A 6,894-nucleotide genomic window follows, 5' to 3' on the forward strand; every position below is an offset into this window, starting at 1 on the left:
ATCCAGTCTTTAGAAATATTAGTGCATTAATATTTCTTTGGAAATAGTGCAAATAACTAATTTCTGGACACTAAAAAGAACTTTCATAAACTTAGGACATATCTTTCTTTACTACATTTTTAATAGTGTGCCCGAACCTTAGAAAATAACGCTAATCATATAATATACTTGCTGTTTGGATGCTTTAACCTTAGTTTTATTTGCAAAACTGTTTATTTTCTAAGATTATTGAACACTTGCTTATAGTTTTATGTATTATGTAAAAAAGGAATGAATTTATTTTTCCTCCTCTACACTGTGATGTGCAAATGTGAATTTCAGACTGAAGGCTCAAGCTGAATCTGAAGACAGACACAGTCTTGATCATTTTGGCTGAGGAACTAGATAGGAAAATGCTTGCCAGTTAGTGGCTTTTGTCTTCCCAATAGTATTCAATTCCATTTGGCAAGCTATCCATAGCACTTGAAGACATTGTTTACAATAGGTCTAGTCTTACCTGGCTGAGCAATCCCTAGATGATGGTGCTAGAGACTACTACGTAGTTGACAAACACTGCCCTCAGAATGTTTCTCTTGACAATTAACATCTGTCCAAAGTCATTAGGAGAGGTCATCTGGATTATTGGTTTTCTTGGTTTAGAACCTACACATTGATATAATATGGAGAATTGGACTGGCAGCTTTCATGTCTAAAATAAGAATCACTAGTTAAAGTAATGCGTAGCTGGAGTGCTTTAGTGCTATTTCCCCAAAAGACTCAAATACTAGCCATAGTCTCTTTCCTCTGTTAAATGTGACTCTCAAACTATATTATTAAGAAACAGAAATTTGGGGAGAATGGTGGTGTCTTCTTCCACAGACAGTTAATAGCTGTAAAATGTCCAGAAAAGACAAAAACTAATGATAATAAAGGGTTAAAATTGTCAAATGCGAAATGATACCTAAAAGTTTATTTGGTCTATAGTTAATCCTCACTTAATCACTGCTCAAAATTATGATAGGTCCATACTAGGTGCTTTACAACCTGTAAAGTACTTCTGGCTGTGTTTTATTGTGCCACATGTATTGTGATCACATGACTGCATTTTAGCACTTGCCAAACTGGCTTGCGTTTACGACCGGTTGTACCATCCTGCAGTCACATGACTGCAATTTGAAACTCTTGCCAGTTTTCCATTCAGAAGACTGGATTCACACCGTTGCAGTGTTCACTTAACTATCAAAGCTTCACTTAACAACCATGGTGATTTGCTTAACAACTGCCATTAAAAAAAAGATCTTAAAATTGGGCTACATGGATAAAATCCTTTCACAATAGTGGCTGCAAGTCAAGGATTCTCATGTATTAAGTGATACCCATCATAATTACTGATATTAGATTGCCCATGAAAGTGGCTATAGTATAACTGATATTCAACTGATTGTTGAAAAAATAACCATACTCTGCAGTGAAGCTATAATTTTCATTTAAAATGAAAAATAAGGATTTGTTTTATATATTTAACAGAACGTGAACAATCAAAAATAATCCCCTTGCAATAGGTTAAGGTTTATTATTAAATGTTAAAACATAGCCACATTATTTTAAATGCAACTCTGCCCATTTTCAAGAATTGCTACCCTTATTGCATTAATCTTCAGAGCGAAGTTTTTACGACCGATTGCCTGCAGACTATGAGAAGTTTCTCCATCCATTAACCACAGGGAAACGGGCCCTGCTGGGTAGGAAAATATTTGTTACATCTTATCAGGGTGACACATAATCTAACAACAATTACAGCAGGCCCATATTTTGTACTATTTCACTTTTGGTGTGAAAAATAGTAGTAATATTAAAGCTAGAGTGGGTGGAAGATATAGTAACCAGATGAATATTATAAGCTCGGCAATTGGGATTGTTTCATTTAGGTCGTGAGCATCGATATTATTGGGAATTGTCTTTAAGCAAGTAAATAGATGTGAAGCCGAGGTATGTGCCCATATGCAAATTACAGTGTTTGCCTCAGGAAAAAGACATGAAGGATTACAGCATATATACCCATATGGCAAAACTGCATTCTTCATGTGCTTTTAATGTAAAAGCTCATCTCAACCCTTTAGGTTAACCTCATTTTTCCTGCGCATTGAGTATAAAAATATACAAGTATAATAAGATTAGGGACATACAAGGATCTCTTATCTACCCCAAAACAAAAGTTTAAAATAGAAGATATCTTAAAGGTACTTGCACACTTTTACTTGCATACGGTAAAATAGAAACTCCCAATAATTCTAATTTCAGTTATATTTCCTCTTATTTTTTGCCAGCTGTGCAATGAGGCTTTTACATACTCCTGCCTTTCCTGCTCTAACCATTTATATGCCCTAAAAAGCTACCATAAAGATTTGCTGGTCTCCTTAGGAAAGCATGTAGAATGGTATCATCAGAAAGCAATTGGTAAAACTTGGGGTCCTCTCTTTCCAATTGGGGTATTTTGTAACTGTACCTTGCTTATAAATTTGTTTGCTTGAGTTTAATTTTTTAGAGTTATATATTTAGATAAAATAATAATTCATTTTATGCACTAAAAATTATTTTTATTTTTATAATGTTATATCCAGTGTTTTAGTCTCAGCTATACCCTTTTATTTAACAACCTTAAAGAAGGCCCATAATATAACAGAATGGGCACAAGCAGTACCCATCTAGATAATGGCCTCATTTTTGACTAAATGTTGTTAGAAGTCCTGAAAAGCAGAAAAAAGGAAAGAGCGGGGGGAAGCCCAATTTTAAATTCCTTATTTTCTTCTGTTGCTACTTCAGACAGAAATGAGTGTCTGAGAAGTCACTCAGATATTTTCTGTTAATTCTCACATATAAAAAAATCAAAATAAGAATATATTTTAAAAACCCTAGTGGAGTTTCTTCTTTGAAAAAAGAGGTATTCAAAATGCTAAAAAGCAGAAAACAACCCTTTTATATTGATTTCCAGTGGAGAAAAAGGGGAAAAATATTGTATGTGTGAAATTGAAACTTCCTGCACTGTATTTATAGCTTAAATAGAACAGTAACTTATATTTTCGGGGGGGGGGGGGGGAAGCAAAGCTTTTAAGTGTAATCTTATTAACTTCCTCTGAACCTAGGAAGAGAAGCAATAATACATACTAAAAAAGTTTGCCTCATCTCTGGCAGGTGTAGATTTATTGGGACTTTATATCAATATGTAAATCAGAACCATGGAACATTTTACGATCTGCACTTGAGAAGTTTTAACCACACATTTGCATCTGAATTTTCTACAAAATCTGATTTAATTTTCAATCAAAAATTTAATTTAATTTTCATAGCACTTTCTTATAGTACTAACTATGTTACATAAACTGGCTCATGAAATTCTCATTGCTTTATATGGATGAATGATTTTGATCATTTATTTGATTCTTGGATGGATTGTTTTCTATAGTCACCATCTCGTCAAGTGACGTACTTAAACTTCTAAATTTGTTTAGAAAACAAGGTGAAATTAAGCCAGAAACTAATATGATTTAAAATATTGTTTAATTGGATTTACATTCTGAGATAATGCTACTCATCTTACTGCTCACCTTACACTTAACAGAAAGAAATATTTTGAACCCATTTTACAGACTGACTGCTAATGCTAAAGTGGCCTTTAACCACCTTGGCGTTTACCACTGATAATAGCAAGGTGTTATTTTTCCAGCAGACTGCTGTTATTGGAAAGAGAGATTATTAATAAGAAAATGAACACGAAAGAAAAAAGAAAGCATTGGAAAGTTCTCCATACGTGACCTAGCAATTAATCTTGAGGAAAATTACTGAAAACCTACAGCTGATGTGTTTCCAGTATTATATTTGTCTATTCAAATTTCAGGGAAATTATGCAAATGAATATATAGGTGCATACATTATTATTGACCGGAATTTATATAGTATCTAGTTCCAACAGTTCCAGACAGCTGACAGCAATAGAGTTAGACAATATAAAACAGATCAGTCAATCAAGACTATATTGGATAAAAATAGCAAACCAGAAAGAGTCAACCCCCAAAAGACAACAGCTTTGCAAAAAAACAATGAGAAAAATTTCAGGGATTGCTTTGGGGCTACAGTATTCTGAAGTATGAGGACCATTATGGAAACATGAGTCCATGTCCCTTCTTACCCAATGGGACTGTGAACATCCCTTCCTTTGCATAGGCCAGGCAGATTGTACCTAAATGGATAGCCCACACTTGGGCTTGGAGCCAAACTTTATGAATTTTTATAGTTCAAGTTGAACACTTTTAATTGGACAGAAAGCCATCAATAATGTATCTGGCATCTGAATATTGTAATTGCTGCTGACACTCGCTAATTTCTTGACTGCTGCATTTTATATCAGCTGAAGTTTCCAGTTGCTTTTCAAAGACAGCCCATATAGAATACATGATGCAATTCTGTGGTGACGATAGAAAGAGTCCGCATAAGCAGGCTTTTACAGACCAGGTAATTCCTAGTCTCAGCTGCCAAAGCTCTTTGGGTAACAGCATCTACCTAATGTTCAATATGAGCCATGACTCCAGAAGGACCTTCAGGTTGTACATTTGTTGCTTCAGAGGAAGGATTACCTCATCCAAAGCTTACCTTTGGGCAGTCAGAGCCAAGATATTTCTGAAAAAAATCAGAAACTCCATCTTGTTGGGATTTCATTTGAACTTGTTTCTACCTTTCCAAATCCTCACATCATCCAACTACCAGGACAGAATGGGCACACTCTCAAGGTAGCAATATAAAACTGGATATCATCCAATGTGAATTAAACGTTTCCAGGAAGAGAACAGAACTCCGAGCACGCTACACTGGAGCAACCATTGGGTTCAATTATTTTCACCCTCTGCTGATCACGAATCCACACTGAAAAGTTGTAGATATTTGTTTCATTTGGGTTCCTTACTATCTCCCTGAACCTTCTTTATAGTTTTTTGAAAAAGGAAAGTTTGGAGATTGGGTGATAGTTGTCCAATATAGCAAGGCATTTTGGTATCTCAATGACAATCATTTTAAAAGCCTGATGAAGCAACACCTTGACTTCAGCAAGGGCAGAGGGGGACAGAGAAGGCAAGATGAGATGAGAATTTTTATTAGTAGAACTGCCTACCCCTCAGTTGAAACCTCACTGCTGCAGAGCCATCTTCATCATATTAATGCTGGAACTAATCCAAAAATGATAGAAATCAGCTCAACCACTTTATTAATGGTCCAGTGAAAAATATTAACTCTAGTACAAAATATAACAAATCCCCAAATTCTGTGGTAATTATGGGACTGAATTCTAAATGAATATGTACAACATTTGAAGTTTTTAAAGTTGTTGTTTTTTTGAAGTAGTTAGTAATTTTTGGAAGGTAAGTATTTTTCCCTTTTATTTCTCAATAGCATGTATTCCAAAAGAATGCTCTGAACAGTAGGTACCGGTAGACTTCTTCGGAATTTATTTGGAAATTTTAATATTATATTTGCCATTCATTTCTATATACATATAATTTCAATATCTATGTATCTATGTACCTATGTATCCTTCTGTCTGTCTGCTTATCATCTATCTATCTATCTATCTATCTATCTATCTATCTATCTATCTATCTATCTATCTATCTATCATCTGTCTGTCTATCATCTGTCTGTCTATCATCTATCTCTCATTTAAAATTGTCCACAACTGTCAGGTTAACATAGTAATCTGAAGATGCAAATATAGAATTTTCCTATCACAGCTATATGATTTAATTATTAGTTGTTAAACAAGCCCTTGTCATGTGTAACTCTAAGTCAAAAAAATATGGTAGATTAGAGCAAAATAGCTAAGTTTGCTCATCATAGGCCAAAACCAAGGAATCACATTGTGCCTATGGAAATATTCAGTATACTGTGTGCAAAATATTAAGGATTCAGAGGAATAGCAGAGTCTTAACTGAAGACTCAAAATATGATAATGCACCTGCTGTTCTTAATTTAGAACAGAAAATGTACATAATAGAAGCATATTAGCTTGTTCTAAATAATATGAAGAACAACAAAGTCATAATGCTAGAATATAGCACTTCAAAATATATATGTTTATTATGCCTTATAAAAGGATCATAACTACTCTTTGGGATCTATTATAGAACACTATTACAGAGATGACAGAATTGTAGAAACACAGTGAAGGCACATGATCAAACTAAACACTTTTTGGGGCTTTTGCACTTTTATTTTGAGTGAGATCTTAAAACTCAATGGCAGTAATGTCTACATATTAATCTAAGTTTCCCCTAAATCAGTGAAAGAGATTATGGGCATTGCTTACCACCACGAACACCACTAGAATTAATGAGGGCATAAGGCATACTTCTATAGGGCTGTGTTTCACCTTGACCAGATGAGAGAATGATAAAATCATAATATCCCTTCTGGATTAGGTCAGGGCATCATCTGATTTTTCACAATGGACAACCAGATGTCTCTAGGATGTTCACATACCCTGTGTTCGCCATTGTTCCTGAAACTGGGGTGGATGCATGGATCCATACTTCCACCTAGGTAAAGTAGTAGTGAGACTTTAACATTCAATGTATTTTCCATAAACCTATTCCCCTTTTAAAGCTGTCCATAGCTGTCTATTACTTTATGTTCTTCTAATGAATCCTGTAGGCTTTCCCCCTTTATGTTAGTGAGCTCTGGTCCCAGTTTCTAGGGTCCTAGAAAACCCTTGTTCTGCCCCCTTTTCTCCATACAAGGTATGCTTATACACAGTGCTTTTTTTGTAAAAAAAAAAAAAAAGGGCCGGAACTCACACATCATACAACCCATCTGGCCTACCCTACAAGGTTCCATCCAAAAAAGGTGCCAGAAGTCTGTTCTGGGCATTCT

The sequence above is a fragment of the Crotalus tigris genome, unplaced genomic scaffold (assembly GCF_016545835.1).
Source record: "Crotalus tigris isolate CLP2741 ecotype Arizona unplaced genomic scaffold, ASM1654583v1 scf7180000018916.1150873, whole genome shotgun sequence".
Classification (NCBI taxonomy): Eukaryota; Metazoa; Chordata; class Lepidosauria; order Squamata; family Viperidae; genus Crotalus; species Crotalus tigris.